Here is a 19,151-nt window from a genome sequence, read left to right on the forward strand (position 1 = left end):
GTTTATGAAATGTTATTAAGGAATAGGAATGATAAATATGTATATGAAGTGATAAATAATAATTACAATCTTCCCACATGTATTACAAGTGACATGAGGTACATATTTCATTTCACAAACTAAACAGAGAAAAACAAAGAATACAAGAGCAAAATATTTGTATTTTATTATACAACATGCTTTAGTATTTCTCTATACTCATGTATCACGAAATAACCACTAAGTCTTTTGCACATCCTACAGTAATCATTTTATGTTGATTATAATTTATGGCGCTACTCAACATAGTGACAAATATCGATTCAACAATAATTTTATTAACATTAACAGTAAGAAACTGAAATCAAAACACAATACTAATATAACATAAAGGCATGTAATAAAGTAATTGCGAGAAAATTATCCCCATTCTTTCTATTTTTTTCTGACTTCTACGACGTAAATCTCAGCGCTGCGTATTTGCCGAAGTTACCCTACTTATAATTACAACTCGTTCTTTTTATACTAATGAACTACTGGAAAAAATATTAAAATTAAGTTTATACAGTCATTTCATATTTAGGATTTTAGACATTATTGCAATCATATACCTAAATTAATACTTCAATTACACAAATTCTGTAATTAGTATTTAATTAATTATTAAATTAATCCGCAAAATATTTCGACATTTTAGTAAACAGCTTAAACGTACATAATTATTTCGATGATTAATCAAAATTATTTTCAGATCTATCCGTAGCTAGTTAACAATGTTTAAATACTTCAGTAAAACCGTTCTTTCCATGCACAAACTGAACAATCACCTAACTCACAACTTTCGCATAATGGCGCCGTTAAGCCTCATTAAATTACCTCGTTAACCTCTGTTTCACACTAGAAAATCGCTCTCTTTATAAAGCACGTTGCGCGATCTCGAGAATTAATCTCAAATTAAACGCAGCCTCGCCCTCCGTCTGTCCGAGGAGAGGAGATACGCAGCTCGAACGTTGGCCGCCGACGAAAGAGAGAGAGAGAGAGAGAGAGAGAGAAAGGCTCACGTAATCCGCTTCCGTCGCGAAACTAATGTCGCGCAAGGGTAGTGCCACGCCGATATTATTAACTCCCTTGTGCGCAAGGGGATGGACGCAACAATCCTCCCTCCAACACGCGCATAATTTTCTCGTCGCACGTGCCGATTTTAGAGATGTTGACTGAGACGAAACGCTCGGATTAATTCAGATTTGGCGTCTGTTGCGCGACTGATGTACGATTTAGTTACCGTTCTGAATTATGTTGCGGTATAAACAGTAAACAGTAAACAGTAGATCTGTAAAGCACATAACCTAAGATTAATTTAGATTACCCCACGTTTGCCAGCGAATTATGTCGGAAACTTAAGATATATGCCTTAGGGATATTATGTTATATTACAACATTAACGTACCATACAACATATTACAACATTAATAATCTTTGTAATATATGTAAGATGTAAGTGCGTGGATTAATGCATCAACAGATGAATTTTAATGATGCGATCAATAATTTCGAGAGCGCACACGCGCCGAACTTTCTTAATCTAAGAAGAAAATTTATATCTTCATATTAAGAGAAAATCAAATGCAACTTCGTTAAAGAAAATAATATTTTCTACGTGAATTTTACGTGAAATGGAAGTACTCATTGGAGCCATCAAAATAAAAGCTACGATTACAGAAAATCGACAACGTTTGCGTTGGAAAATACAAGGCGTGAGAGATAAAACACTTACCGTAGCCAAAACAATCTTATTTTTACCCTCGACAGCCGTCGTTTAATTAAGCAAACGGACCGAGACGTTGCAATGGTCTGATACGCAAGGCGTTATCTCTAGAAGAGGAAATTAATTAACCGTCGTTTCTCGGTACTCTAATCAGCGTAACACGAACAAATACGCACGTAGTGCCGCTCGATCGATCGCGAAATCAAATCCGCGAGAACGAATCCCCTCCACAAAAGACGCGACGTGAATCGGTGTTTTAATCGGTTACACCACGCTCGAATTAAAATTTTCATCTCGCGGCTCTCGAATCTAAATTAACAGTCGATCGATACGTCTCGACGAGTGCGTTCATAATTCCAATCCGGAAATTCCCAGCCGCTAATGTAAATCTATCTCGTCGGTGTATTTACGATGTGTGCAGCCATCGGTGTGAACATCTTGTGTCATTTTATTCGTCGTGTTTAACAATTTTTAAATTAACATTATTTGTGTGGCGATACTTCTTTAAATTGCTTAAATTATCCATACTTTTTAAAAGACTTAAAACTATCAATCAAAAATGGTATTAATAGTCAAAAAGAAAAACTTAAATAATACCATCAAAGAAATTTCAATGTAACACCACTTCTTCAAAAAAAAAAGATTGTTTAAATTGTTTTTAAGACTTGAATACTTTTCAGAAGCTTCACGGGTATTGTTTTCAAAGAAGCTACGTTATCTCCGTATATTGATACATCGTTAAATGCCAACGTTTCGTAACAGTTCACTTCAGCAGAACATGAGTATCATCAGTATTCATCAAATCATCAGTATCAAATTGCTTCTCTCCTTGCTGAAGTAAACTGCAATGTTCATGAAAACGTTGGCACTTAACGATACATCAAGACATGAAGATAAATCGCATAGCTTCATGTTGTGTTAAACTTTTTCATGATGTATTTTGAAGTGTGATAAATCCATACAGTTTCCGTTATCTTGAATACTTCCTTCACGTCTGCTATAATTATAAGAAAAAGATTTTTCGGCCACACTTTGTCAATTTTAATAACAGCTATAAAGATAGCAGATTAAGTAAACTATCGGCATTAATCAACGTCGGGATACGACCGAGTGAACCGAGCCTTGGGATCTTTCGTGAAACTTAAAGTGACACAGAGTAATATTCGGCGGGACGAAGGCAAACGTGTTGATTGTATTATACATCCGGTGCGCATATCATTCTCATGCGTGTTACGTGACTGACTAACCGCGTGTTCGCGCCCGCAGCAACGAAATCACGCGCAATTAGGCGCGAGCTATTGCGGGACGCGATGTGCGCGATTTAACAATTCCGTATGAACGCGCCGTCGCATTAATCAATGTCAGATGCGACGACCGATTACGCCCCCGATATGAATCGCGAATATCCTCGTTGCTGCAAACGCTGCTTATAGTATCCACGGATTTCCGATAGATTCGATCTCAGATTCCTGAAACTGATCATCTTTTTGCACACAAAACGCGGTATACAAAGCATCCATACAGACATGGACGTCTCTAAAACGGATGTTATCTATATTGTATCGCACGCGACATTGACATTACTATTGAAGTCGTGTATATTTGTATATTTGTATATTTGTATATTTTTTTTTATTTCACATATGTATATTTGTGTGCACATGGAAAGAAGATTTTACTGAAGTATTTAAAAATTTAGTTACAGATCTGAAAATATAAGGAAAAGATAATTTTGCTGAATATCCAAAAATTTGACTGGATAGAAATAATTTGAAAATAATTATATGTATAGGGCGCTCAAATTGGTTGTTAAAATGTCAAAACTTTTTGCAGTATTATGCGTGAGATTCCTACGTATAAATTATTTTGATGATCCAATAAAAATATTTTCAAATCTGTACTTCACTAAATTTTTAGATACTTACTTTAGCAAAACCGCTCTTTTCGTGTAAATTCAATGCAACATTCATTTATATCGCGTGACGCAAACTTTTTGGAGACATAAAATCCTGTAATCCTGTAATCCTGTATGAGTATTATTCGCAAACCAATTTAGTTTTTATGAAATAATACTCCGTTAATATTACATCTTTCTGACTGTAAAATTTCATATTTGATAGACTTTGCAATCTCATGTCACACATGAATTTTTAGAAATTACGGTTAAAAAATTCATATGCAGCGAATGAATCGCTCCACATAATGTAAAACAGGTCACAGTTTATTCTTGAAAAAATAATCCTGAAATTTGGCATAAGAATTATTCTCAAAAACGCGCGTATATTTTTTATAAGATAATGTATAAAATATCATATTTCTACATATCACTTTCGTCCCATCTTGTTCATCAACTCCAAACACTCTTACATACACATTTAACTGAAATTACATATATGTGCGCATAAAAATTCACATATAACAAATATAGTACTACATCCAAAGAAAAGGTTGCGTCGATTTAATAAAATTTCGGTTAAATGAAAAAATTTCTTTATTTAAACATTATTTTTTTTAAATCAAAGAAACTTTTTTAATCGAAATTTCTTTAAATCGAAGCAACCTTTTCTCTGGGTGTATTCATTTACATTATTTACATTAAGGTATACAAAGCCTACAGAGATGGACGTCTCTAAAAACGGATGTTACCTTTTGAAGTTCTCCAAAATTCGCTTCCTAATCCTCCCTGATTTCTCGCTTCTCGTCTTCACTCGAGAGACGGGGAGACTTCACGCTCGTGTGAATTATTCTCGCTTACTTGGAACGCCCGCCTAACCGATTACCAGAGCGCAAAATAGGAAGCAGTTAGGTTTGCCTAGCGGTCGGCGGATTATTAAATTTAATATGGCCAATTACTCGAGGAGAGCGACGAAAGCTAATAGCCGTGGACGATGGCGTCGCGGTCCTTAAGGCCCACTGAAAAAAAGCAGCGATACAGAAAGAAAAAGGAAAGAGAGAGAAAGAGGTAGAGCAAGAGAGAGAGGCACGGTCCCTAATGACGCCGTTAAATCAAACAGTCGTGCCATTATTAACTGCGGACAGATCTAACGGCGGACGAGCGCGAGAAATACCACCTCAAGTGGTGGCCGAGAATAAGCACTCTCGCAAAACGTGGCGGTTAGGCAGTTGCGAAATTGTTCGGCTGCCACGAAGAAAGTGCTCGCCTTTGCTCAGAAGATTGTACGGTACACGTGAAATTTCATGAAGGCATTCATAATTGCTACGGACATAAGAAGGGAAACAACAACTGCGAATACAGTAGATGCAAAGCAGGCGACTAACAATTAATAAGTATAATTTTTCTAGCAAGATAAGCAAGATATGAGAATAATGGAACTCGTTGAGAAATTTATTTCTCGTTTTTAATATATAATTTTTTAATATACAGTGAACGAAATTATTTTCAAAAATATTTTTTTTCGCAAACTTATTTCACAAGCAATTCAAAACTATAATATTTCAAGAACAATTAATTTAAGAAACATTTCAATACTAAGATATAATTGTTAATTTTTTATTTCAAATCATTTAGTTTCTTATTCTATTATAGTTATAATAATCGTAACGGAGATTGTCCATATTTATCAAATATTTATAATATTTATTAGCAGAATCTAAGCAATTAACTTTAATATATTTTTTATTTCTTTTTTTACAACCCCCTAAATAACCCCCTCACTTTATATAAATACTAGCGTAAAAACAAATAGGTATTCTCTCAGCTAATAATAATTTCCTATTATAATATACAGAAGAAACAAATTCGGGACTACAATGACAAATTAGCGATTAAATTAATATTTATAATTACTCCATAAATCTTCTTCATTTCTAATGGCAGGCTCAGCAGTTTAATAAATTTGACAGGATGGCGTTCTTTATTGATATTTTAACGCATGTTTACCCTCTTCGATCAAAAAACCCCGGACAGGCGAACCCTGACTATTCTCGGACACCCTCGGCCATCCCCAATGGCGCCAAAAGCCACTGACATTTCGATTACTTGATATTTCGTCGGAAGGGCTGACGCAGCGTTGACAAACTTTTAGGGTGTACACAAAGAGAAGTCAATATGCAAGAAAAAAAAACGCATTAATTTCAAATAGACCGAAAAATGAAGAATTATAAATACAATAAATTTTAATTAAATACGTACATAAATGAAATTAACTGGCAAAAATATTTCGAAGAATTTTCCAATAAAATCAGAGGAAAACATTTTAAAATAAAATATTAGGAAGAAAATAAATTACATTTTGGATCAAATAGATTGCCAAATTTGTGTGGTGGTTTGAAATATTTAATTTAAACTTCAGTAATTTGCGGTAAAAATATCCAGTCAAAAACGCTCGAGGGATGTTTGAGGATTGCTGCTTTAGAAGTAGTTTTCGTTTCCACAGCGCACTCTTCAGTTCGCGAACGAATCCATGAGAGCTTCCTATGTTACGCAAGTGGAATAAAGAAAGGGAGAGCCCGTTTGGATCTGCTTTCAAAGTAAACACATTAACGATCTTTTTTGCGTATGCATAGAGATGTTTCGAAAGTTGTACATTTTCTCTCAAAACTAACCTAACTGAAAACAAGTGATTACTTTCGTATGAAAGCAAAACCAATTCTGAAGTTAGAGCTACATTCATAATTCCGTTCCTTCCTCAAACAAAGATTTTTATTTTGGGAGATTTTTATTTGCTAAATATATATCAAAAAAAATAAATTTTATTCGATTATCAAAATAATTACATAGGATGCTCGAACTGATTGTTAGAATATCACAATTTTTTTCAGCGTTGTCCATCATTCTTCAGTTTCCTACATAATTACAGTCCACAATACAATTATTTTTAGATCTGTATCTATCTAAATTTTTAGGTACTTTATAACAAAATCATTCTTTCTGTGAAGAGAGATATCCAATTGTTGCTCAAAAATCAATTATAAACACAAATCTTGCTTCGCACTGGATTTTCGCCGCAAATGTCTGAAATTTGGAAACAACAGGTAGAATTTAAACAAGATGGAGATTAAGCGGATCATCAGCGAGTTACATTTCAACGGATCTAGATAGATATAACTGTCGGCGTTTCTCGCCAAGAGACATGTGTGTTATATTGTCATACATTGCACATGTAGCATTGGAATGTCAGGAATGCGACTAACGACCTAAGCTGGTACACTCACTGGTCAGTAATTACCCATATTACACTGTGAAATAACTGTTCGTTACTGACCTGAGAATTACTAATAACGCGTCCATTAAATATCAAATGAGAGTAGCGTGGAAAGTCAAATTACGCTATCCATATATACTTGATAGAAGTGCCATTTACAATAATTGGTCGTTCCGAATCCGTCTCGAGTCTCTAGATATTTAAATCATATTTAATTGACAAACTCATAATCAAAAATAATATCTATTTCCTATCAGAAACTTTCTCTTTAATTTAAAAAACTCCAAATTAAAAATAATTAATAGAATCTGTATAAAAAATATCCGCAAAAAATTAATCATATTATTACAATTTAGTTTCTTTTTCCGAAATCTTAATTTAGATTTCAATTTTTCAAGTTCCATGATACATGTATAGAGTTGAACAATTATAATTAAAAATTAAACCGACGAGAATAAATTACTTCTTCGGAAAATCAATGCTACATATACAGTTGAAAAATAAAATCTAAATATTAATTAACAGAAATAATCCTATTCGGTCAAAACGGATCCTATTCTTAGTGCTTAAATATTTCTGTATAAATTTGTATACATATTCAAATCTGTAAACCACCGAAATAATTTGCAGTCTTAAAACACAATCATGAATAGAACTAGAATAATAATATTACATTAAATTGACAAGTAATTTAATAATATTGCTAATAAGTATCTTAGAAAATGTAATAATTTATGTTAAAAAAATGTAAATAATTTATTATTCGTCCAACCTTGCATTTAATTCTTTAATTTAATAATAAACTAGCTGCAATGATACTAGGGATTACTAATGCCGCAATATTGCATATATTTATATATATATCTATAGATATCTACTTGAATATTCATCATGAAATACCCCTTTCACCGGTAAAGTGAACAATTTCATCTCGCGATTCGCGCTTCCATTATCGTGAATTCGCAAGACGGATTTATTGGCTCGGCACGCGGCCGGCGGTTTCTGGTCAGATTCCAGAATTGTTTATGCGTCTTTACGATTAAATACGTAAACTCCGCGTAAACCGCTGCCAAAAGAGCACGGTTACCATCGGTCTCGTTCGCATCGGTACGCTTTTGCATTAGTAGGTATATTTACCGCGCGAGCATGCTCTCTCGAGAGCCGGCCTCGCTCGCGAACGCGAAATTACGTAACACCTTTTATTTATGCATCCACATTTTTACTTTGTAACTAAATAACTTTTTGCACGTGCCATTTTTCGACACGCCGACGACCGTAAACCGTTAAATCTTAATTTATAAAATAATGGAGAGACAAGCGAAAGAGAGAAAATTATAGTTTTTATTTTCAGTAACGAATATTAATTGACGATGTTGACATTCCCTACAATTAAAATATCGAGAAGTCAGCAAAAATAAAATAAAATTTTATTTTTGCATATTTGCTGATTAAGCGCAATTTTACATGTAAAATTATTTATTGCGCATACATGTTATTTGTGTTGATTTCAAATGTTCGTAATGATTAAATTTATGCATTATATGTTTTTTAAAAGCAGTCGGTTATTACTTTATTTGCATCTGTATACGATTTTCGAATAAATTTTTTTAACAGATTTTTTTAAAAATAATATGTGTGTATTTGAAAATTACAGATATAAAGTATTTGTATCTTTTGCAATCTTCAGTGATAAAAAGGCATTTTTGTGCCACATATAGATAATAAAAAAACTTGTTATTTTAAGACTGAAAGTGGTTGAAGCAAACCGACGAATTCCGGTCACTGCGATCGATTATTGTGAATGTCTATTATTAGAAAAAATACGCAGAGGATTGTTATGCGAGCTTCGAGGCGTTTAACATCGTTTATGCGGCAGACTTGTTTTCACTGTTAGGTCTTCACGCTGGGAAATAGAATTAAATAAAAATGTCAAGAATCGTGCTTTACGTCGTTACTAAAAAAAAAAATAGAAAAATTCCACAAAATTTACAAATACATAGGACATAAAACAAACTTTGTTATTTATAAAAAAATATATACAAAAAATTGTGATGAAAAGCTTGGATGCTTCGCGTTACGTTGCATTCTGAACACGAGCGAAAAAGTATTACAAATATTTGTCCCAGTTTCCCCACGAATTCACCATAATCGTAATCGCAAACAACAAAGATGACGTGATTCAATTCATATTCACATGGAATTCCAAACTACGCAAAATGCTTACTTATGTAATTCATCGAAAATTACATAATCGTAATCTCGCGCGAAAACAGTCATTACATTGAGTAAATCTCTAGAACGATATTTCCAGGAGAAGAGGAATTCATTTTGAGATTTTGCACTTCTTTTCAGTATATCAAAATGCTAATCGAAGAAAAGGAAGCACGAACTGAGATAATGGAGATGGTGCATGCTCTATAACTATCAGGATAATTGTGCACGAAGAACATCGCCGCGTTAAGAGATCAATGAGAAGAATAAAAGTGATTCATAGACTAGTATTCATAATCAGTTCTTATATTCAAGACCGTCTTAAGTTCTGTCTTGAGGTGTCACGAACCTATCAGAAAGCATTAGCGTCTTAAGACATTACTTAAGACAATCTTGAAATAAGAATTGACTATGAATACCGGTCTAAGTGTGCTTTCCAGCAAGCGAACAAAGATGTAATGATTTACTGTGTTACACAGACGACACGGTGTAACACAGTAAATCATTACATCCTTGTCGTTTTGCCAACGTTAAACAAAAATGAAATAATGATCACTGTGTTAAGGCCGGAATCAGAGTAGGGGAGATCGGGATTAATAGACTCATTTTTCAGTTTCGAATTTTTACAAACGAAATTAAGAGACTTATCGAAAAAATAAAATGAATTCTATACCAGTTACTACATACATTTGACTACTTAATAATATTTTAATAATAAGGGGAAATTAATAACTAATATGAAAAAAAATGCATTTTTCTAATGCATTCCATCTGATTCAACTATCGGACTTTATTAAGTAAGAACTACACTTATTATCTAAGTAGAAATCAAATATCTCAGACATATACGATTGTAAAACAAAAACTTAAAAAATAAAAATATTTACTTAGGTGTACGATTTTTTAAAATTGTGGCATAACTTCTATCATAGATGTGTTCGCAACAAGATGTTACAGCAGACTTAGCGGTAGTCGCTGCTGCGTGTTCAAAACACTTTTACGCATGTCTCACGTGTTTTGTTTTTAATATAGTCTCGATTATTCTACTCCTATATTCAATTGACCCCAGTCTCCCCTACTCATTGAAGACTGAAATTGAAGATCAAAAAATTGAAATTTTCCAATCAAAACAATAGGAGCTGAAATTCCTTTGTCCTCACTGGTCAAATTTCAATCTTCAATCTCAATCTTCAATACGTATAAATCTGATTTCGGTCTTACATTATGTCCCTCGTTAGAGAGCACACCATCTGAACATGACTCTCAGTACCGGCGTGGTCGAAAGTCGTGTAGGGAAAAGCGACGAGCCATCTTACCTCGTAAATATCGATCCCGTTACGGCCTCTCGCGGGGGTGGCGGCACGAGTCGGCAGGGGTTGCAGAACGAGCGAGCGAGGCAAGCAGGTACGAAACGAACGGCAACCGTGGTCCGTCGCGCAGTAGTAGAAGACTTGCACTCGTCGGGCCTCGCGGCCAAAGGAGAAACAGAGAGAAAGAGAAGGACACAGAGAGAGAGATTCACGGGAGGGAGAGACGCGTGAGGAAACACGGAGAACACGAATGATGTGAATCTGTTCACGCAGAGAGAACCGTGTTCTTTTCTCTCTCGAGAAAGAGAGAAATTCCTTCGCACTGCGTATTTTTTATTTGCTTCAATACACACTCACTGATTTTATCACTCACGCGGCGCGCGTTCCGCGAATCTTATCTTCACCGGGTACAATAACTGCGCGATCAATTTAACGCAGTACGCACTTCAAGCGAATTTAATACACGACTATTTAGCACCGTACGATTTTCTACGCGAATTCGCGACGTTCAGATTTCATTGAATATTCTTAAATAATCGTGGAATTATGTGTGTAACTTTACGCGACACGTTACTAACTGACACACAAAATCTTTTTAGATATTCCGTGACAAAACTCAAGTCCTACGTCGTCCAACGTAAAAACACTGTGTATAAAATTTATGTGCAATTACAAACCACATGTACCGTTTCGTATCGAGATGTCGGAGCAAAACGTTGCAAAAGATTTGTTTGTTTTTTTTTTTTTTAATTGCTGCACTAAACTGCACTTTTCTTCTCGCTTTTGGCAGATATCGAACATATATACACTTTAAGTACAAAAAGTATGTACACTAATTCAACTGTAAAAACAAGATAGATCTAAAGCTGTCAAAGCCGAAAAACGCGCGGGAAATTCTCGTGGCACGCACCAGCTGTGCCACGTGGTCCATGGAGCACGCGATTCGCTCGCTTCACTTTCTAACACCGCGTGTGGCACATACACATTCACGCACGTGATTCGCGCGACCGCGATACGCGAGAAAAACGCTCCCTCCGCTTAGCCAGGAACGGAGAACGAATGCACGGTCGCCGGGCGGAAAATTGGCAGCTGGACGAAGGGGTGAGAGGCGCGGGCGGGCGGGAAATTGACGCAAGATCTGACACCGATATGAACGGGAGAGAGCGACACACCACACGTGAAGGACCGCGCAAGACTGAACTAATCGGGGTAGTCGGAGCATCGGAGGCTGACGCGTGCGCGAGCGAGACCGGTTGGTTCTCCTTCCTCTTGCCACTCCTACGCGAGCGATAGCCACCACCACCGCCATCGTCGCCACCACCATCACTACCATCACCACCACCATCACCACCACCACCACCACCAGCTGTCCCTTCGACGAGAAAAGCAACCTCAGGAACCAGCCGCGATATCCTTCGGAGCACGTTAACTCTGTTTTCTATGATTTCCACTTCCGTGTCGACTTAGGCCTGGATTACGCGCGTTTCTTTCTTTCTTTCTTTCTTTCTTTCGTATAATCTCGTTACACGAGATACTTTCTAGATAATTGTTTGCCATATTGTATATATGCATGTAACAATGAAATTATAATAATAAATTATATTGTGTTAGAATTATATTGTGACATATGAAATGATTTTCACAGTTTAGTTTATTTGCAATAATTTTAATATTATAATAATTACAAACGAGACTATGCATACTACTTCATATATTTACTTATTACAATTCTAACGATTTATTATAATAATTCTACTGTTATATGCATTATTGTATATGAATAGGATACCATTGTTATTAGAAATTATATTATTAAGATAAATATAAACAGTCGCTCGATGAGAAAAAATCCCAATGTCCTCATCTAATTTAGCAAAAATTCTCTTTTTATTATCGTAAATTTAGCTCAACAAAATATGACGTGCAAAGACCATCTTCATCTACTGTTTAGCTTCTCTCAATTAATCTTTCGTTAAAAGAAAACGTATAAAATAAATTTTATAAATTACACATTTATTTAAGAAAAATGTTCCGTTACATTTCGAGTTGTTCGAATATTATATAACGAATATTCTTTTCCCATTCTTCTCCTCTATTTATTTAAGCTCAGCAAACTCGGTACATGTTATCCTAAGCACGATAAGAAATCGATAACGAATAAATACCCAATGCTCTCGTTGTTCGACACTGGCCTCATTATTCCTTGTCGATGATACGACAATGACAAATGACAACAGAATACATTTAAAAATAAACGTGCGTCGCGTTATCACGTACCGCAACGATTCACGGCGATCGCATTCCTGCCGAATTACAGACTGAATAAAAATATCACGCCAACGTGCGTAATATGACGCGATGCATGTCGACGCTTTTATTTATTTATCTCACCGACACACGCACACGTACGCGCTGCATGTATATATTCAGTTGATCTCATAAATATTTTATACATATTTGCGTATGCCTCAACAAAAAATAAAAATTGACTTTCGAACCTTTCAACGGCGCACCTTATCGAATTTGCTGGAAAACTACGAGAAAATAGCGCATGGTTTCCCTTGCGACAGAACACTTGTTCCATGTTAGGTATAATAATAAAAGAGTGTCAGATCTCACTTGTACAATAGACTTTAAATTTGAAGATAATTCTGATTATCATATACTTATTAGGTGTTGGAATTAATTCGTAGCGTTTTACAAGTGATGGGAAGTACTTTCATTAATGTATTTTTTAATGCTCATGTGAAATAAATAACATTCTTTCATTAAAAACGCTACGAATTAATTCCAACACCTAATATAATATCGGAAATTAACAAATTTTAAAAATTAATGACAATATTATTCAATTCAATGAGTTTTCATTGTTAAATTTTTTGTAATTAAAATATTTTTTACTTTGTATCAATTTTTTAAATAAAATATCTAAAATATATTTATAAAACATAATACTCAATATATTGAATAATCTAAGTACAAGATTTTATCTGATCTTCTTATTGTATAGAAATATAAATCATCAATCCTTCACAAAAGGAGAAAGGAGCAATACTTAAAAAAAAACTTAGGAATAATTTAGAAATAAGTTGAGAAGTATAAATATAACGAAATACAAACTTTTTCAAATAAAAAGAAGAAATTTATATAAAATTTGATTTACATTCTTTTAATAAAAAAACGGATAAGTAAAATGTGAGTAATTACTAAATTATGTTATAATAACACGTAGTTTCCTTCTCTCAATTTTATCTTTTTAATAATATAAGCATAGATATCAAACAAATACAAAATTGGAATTTCTATCTCATCTATAATTCATCTATATTTGTATATAATATGTATATACGTTTTATATGAGAATAAAGAGCTAGAATTTTTACAAACTGTTAAACATTTAACATATTGTTTGATCAATATACAGATAACTGCCTCTATACAATATAAGAAAAAGAGAAAGGAAGAAAAAGGGAAATATCTTTTCTGGAATCTCCTAATAGACTTGCAAAACAAAGTATCGGTCATAAACCGCACCCTTCAAAAAAAAAAAGAATTCCTTCGCAAAAACTTCTGGGAGAAAGTATAAGCTTATGTGTTTAGCACAATAAAATGATAAAATAAAACATAACTATAAAAGCAAGAACTTTCCGTCGTTTCTGAGTCTTCAGCAAAAACCATCTCTTTCAAATCTACATTCGTTATTCCGTTTTCACTGCATTAAAGATAAAAAATTTCAAACATTCATATGTCTATATATAAATATAATGTCTAACAATTTATATAAATATATGTATCTGTTTACGTGACATCTAAAAATATTTTTATTTAAAAAAAATTTTTTTTTGTTTAAAATTTTCAAATTTTTTTCTCTTAATCGAGTCCAATTTTCCTCTAAGATTCGTAGTCGAAATATTCCGGCGGTGTTGGAATCGTCTATATGCGATGCAGCCCAGGTGCGTTTCTCATATTGCGAAATTCTCACACGATCTGGATACGTCATATGCGAGACTTGCGTATTCCAGAAAAGGAATACACAAGGCTGCTATCCGGTTGCGACGAGATAACAATAATAACGATTTGAATACGTTTCCCTTTCTCTCGGTTCTTTTCCGTCGTTTTCTTCGTCAATCGAAAGTGTTAGAAGTCTAACATTTCATTTTTCTATCGTTTTCTCACACGTGCAAATAAAACAAATATTGTATATCAAAGAGTGCACTGCTTTATCGAACCAAATGTAGATTAATCCGGAAAACATTTTTTTTAGTAATTTTTTAGTATTCCGTTTCAATAAAAAACATAATTTATATATTATAATATATTAGTACAATATAGTAGTTATAAAAAAATTACAGTTCAAAGAAGAGTTTGATATAAAATATAGTTTAATAAGATTTCAGATGTAAAATAGAATTGTGATGTAATCATGCATTTTTCAATTTTTTCTCCTTTGTGAATTTTTCCTCTTCGTGTTTTAGACAGAAAAATTATAAGTATGTTCAAAGTAAAGAATAATTATTGGAATGTCAACAATCGTGTTCCTCATCCCGACGGACCGCGAGCTGCCACAAGACTCCGACTTACACTTACACGTGCAATTCTCGCGCAAATTGGAGCATGTTCTACATCCGTGCAATCGATTGCCGCAACTCGTTGCACGTGCGATTTACACTTTACGTCGAGCATGCCTAACGGTAATCCCTAGTGGCTTACAAATGCGGCTACGAGAATAGCTCTTCATTTAGACAAAATGCCATTTCGAGAGTGACACAAGTTAAAATTAAATTCCAAACTCGTTCAAGGATACTCACGATACAATAATCTATTAGTTACTATATGAATTAATTTATAGTGACTGAATTTATAACCAAGGGAAAACATTAAATTTCATAGCAACTTAAAAAAATTATAACACAGAAAAAAAATTAATTGGGTGGTACAGCAAACTTATAATTTACTGCGCGAATTCAATATCTATAATTAAGAAGATTTGATGGTTTAACAAATCGCTAATGTTATTCAGCTGTCAACTTTGCTACTTTAACATAAAAAATTGACCGTCTATATACGACTGTAGATTTGCTGAATCAGTGAAGTTTTCAGCTGTGTTTTTTTTTTCTGTGAAATAATTTGAACTAAAATTAAATATCTTAGATATCTAAGAGATCAAATGTAATCTAAATTGAAATGAAATATAATTCCGCTGCATGCTTACAGTGCCAAAAATATTGATACAGGAAATTTTTGTAAAGTTTATTTATAGAAAGTATACGTTAATAATTTTATATAGTGATTATATAATGAGTATAATATCCCATCTTAATGCAATATAAATAAAACAGCTTCATATTTTTGATCTTAGAATCTAATTTCTCGACTGTATAAATGCTTTTTATTCGTATAAATAATAAAACTTTTCATTTCAGCTTATTTTTAAGGTACTGTATTTTTTAATTATTACATAATTCTTTGTTAAATTAATTTTGGAAAATATATAGTCTACTTTATTCTTTATTAATAAACTGCTAAGTATAACGTTTACTTTTTATAAATAAATTTTTTTTTTTAAAAGAAATCTCTTCTACCATTACCTTCTGCACTCGCTGTAAATAAATATTTAAATTTCTTATTCTGTGGAAAAGAGAAGACGAAGATATTGATCGTACTATAGTTTTGGACTATAATGAACTTAAATCTGCCCGCTGTATCTATCGATCGACACACACTAGCGCTTGTTAGTCATTTCCACGCGATCGTATTTTCAGAAGCTGATCTTCAACGAAGCAGTAAATGAAGAACCAAGATCGACGCGAACGAGCTCGTAAGACGACCGGCTCAGTCAAGAGGAAGAAGTATCGAACCAGAAAATCGACCCGGTCGGCTACGATGATATATCCTCGTAATCGGCTTATGAGATCTGTTACAAATATAAACACACATGCACACATACGTGCTGTGTGCGTAAACGCATGTGATGCGAAGCTATGAATTTAACGACAATCTAGTTATTTACTGATTAAATTGCAAATACAAGAATGCAGAAAATTATATACTATAAAGCTACTCTCTTTTATATATGAGACAATATATCAAAAATATAATAAAGAAGACAAAGAGAAAGGAGAGAGAGAGGGGGGAGAGAAATACAGTATTAATTATAAATCTATATATTATATGATTTATATCTTATTATCTATATTTCTTCAGCAAGAAAGCTCATCAAATATCTCATCATATTATCTTTATATTAAAATTATATAATTTTATTCTTATCTTTAATTTTATATTAATATAACTTTAGTTAGAAATTAATTAACAAAGTGCAATTATACGTTAAATATTGTTGTATCACGTATTGTAAAATTTTAATTTTTTGTCTTTCCGAACGTGTTTCCTGAATACCAGTTCTTTAAGCATAAATTTTACATTTACAAACACGCATACACTTGTTCATGATGAACACATATGCTAGATTGCTAAACCACCGGTATGTTAATCTCTATGCTCTTAATCTTGAAGAGATGCGAAATCACCGAGCGATGCAAATTAATTAAAGTTAATTAAGCGCAGACGCGATGCATTTCGGAAGGCTTATCGGAAAGCTGTTGTAGTCTTTGAGCTCGTCGATGATAAGCTCACGCTTTTCCAACACGTAAACGTCAATTTGCCACGACAAACGAAAAAAAGGGAGACGAAGGGAAGGAGAGAAGGATGGGATTTAATTCTCTAGATGTTCGTCCCATCCTTCTTCCCTGCAGCTAAACCGTGCTTGAAGACGAAGCTTTCCAACATCCTGAAAGTATCCTCGACGAATCAGAAACGCAATTTCGGTTATCATCCTTCACGGAAATTCCTTTGCGAGCGGATGCGATCCTTATGAAATTTCCTCGATGGAGAAGCGATGATGCTTACACAGAATTACGGCAGCCGGTTTACCGAGGAAACATAAAAGTAAATAACGATCAAGACCTGTTCGTTTGGATGTACTGAATTTGAAATGAAACAAAAATACTGCGTTTCTGATCGCTTACTATAAATTTAATAAACTTGATTTTGTAGGATTCGTTTCAATTTTTTACGTTAATATACTTTAATTCTTATTAATTCCTTAAGATCTGTATATGATAACAGTAATTAATCTTTAGGATAGATTTCCTTATCAATTATATCTAATTTATATTATAAATATAGCCTGTTCATTAATTATTCAAAAATTTCAAATTATCCTTTAGAAGAATCAAAAATTGTTGTTAAACAAAAATTCTCAAAGACTGTCAAAGCCGTAAAGATGATAAACATTTGTAGAAAATTGCAAAAATACAGAGCGAGTATATCAACATAAAATGTCGGATCAGCGATTTACGACAGTCGATTGTATCGTCAACACTTTACGGATTACATGTCGATCTGTATTTGTATTTTTCTCCACGTTTATATCTATGCGTATGTGCGTGTATATCTAGACATATCACAGATACAAGTTTATGGGGATCGTTTATGGCACCATAGCGAATCTGGAGACGTAAAACATCGTCACTGTCCTTACCTGGGCACAAAAAATTCTTTCAGATTTCAAATAAATGCGAATGGCGACAAGATTAGCTTAAGCGTTCGTTTGCTTTTCAATCTGTTATCTTTTTCCTTTTCAAAATTTCGAGAAATCCTTTATAATCAAATATTTCATTATCCAATCATTGTACATATTCCATCTTATATAACAGAATTTCAATCATCCGACCAGAATAATAATGTTTAGTTAATAAATTTCAAAATTAGAGTAAAAATGATGGTATATTTTTTAAAAAATTAAACAATGTCGAGGCTTATTTCAAGCTTATACAATAATTAGAATAATTTTAAATTAATATAATTAACATAAGAATATAAATACTAAATAATATTCTACACAAACGTTTCGGCTTACAAAACCTTCTTCAGTATTAAAACGCAGAAATACAATATTAAATTAACAAACCAAATAAATAACAAATACAATGAAAATTTAAAAAAACTATCAGTAGTAAGTGTCAATATATAAAGAATTCAAAAGTCAAAAATTATCATGACAGGTTACAATAAGATAAGAAGACTTTAAATATTTCAGTCAACAGTAGATTACATTATGTCCCTCGATAAAATAATTTTGTCAAATTCTTCAGTTGAAATCGAGAATCCAGTCCCAGACTTGTATCAAATGATTTGAGAATTCATTAGTTACGAGTGTTTTATGATATTGTTAATTTATATAAAATACTGTAATTAAAACTCTCAATCAAAGATGCGGTCAAGTACATTAAAAATTAACTGACAGTCAATTTTCAAACGAGTAACAGAAAACATTTAATTTTTAATGTACTTGACTGGATCTCTGATTGAGAATTTTAATTACAGTATTTTATGTAAATTAACAATATCATAAAATACTTGTAACTAATGAATTCTCAAATCGTTTGATATACAAGTCTGCGACAAACTGAATTCTCGATTTTAACCAAGGAATTTGGCAAAATTATTTTATCGAGGGACATAATGTAATATCTACTATTGACTGAAGTATTTAAAATCTTCTTATCTTATTGTAATCTGTCATGATACTTTTTGACGTTTGAATTCTTTATATATTGACACTTCACTACTGATGGTTTTTTAATTTTGTATTTGTTATTTATTTAATTTGTTAATTTAATATTGTAAACTTTTGTACATTGTTCTGCGTTTTAACAC

General features: G+C 33.2%; 1 protein-coding gene across 4 annotated transcripts in view; it reads right to left on the bottom strand.

The window, feature by feature from the left end:
• Positions 1 to 19,151, bottom strand: part of bsk (mitogen-activated protein kinase dJNK) — a 167,388-nt gene that overhangs the window by 111,365 nt on the left and 36,872 nt on the right. For 2 of the 4 annotated variants that reach the window (XM_087409457.1, XM_087409456.1), the window contains exon 1: positions 10,437 to 13,135. The exons of the other annotated variants lie outside the window; for them this stretch is intronic. The gene's annotated coding sequence lies outside the window, so the exon portion shown is untranslated. Of the gene's footprint in view, positions 1 to 10,436; positions 13,136 to 19,151 lie in introns of those variants that run through there. 4 annotated transcript variants of the gene reach the window in all.

The sequence above is a fragment of the Acromyrmex echinatior genome, chromosome 9 (assembly GCF_024713525.1).
Source record: "Acromyrmex echinatior isolate Ae372 chromosome 9, ASM2471352v2, whole genome shotgun sequence".
Classification (NCBI taxonomy): domain Eukaryota; kingdom Metazoa; phylum Arthropoda; class Insecta; order Hymenoptera; family Formicidae; genus Acromyrmex; species Acromyrmex echinatior.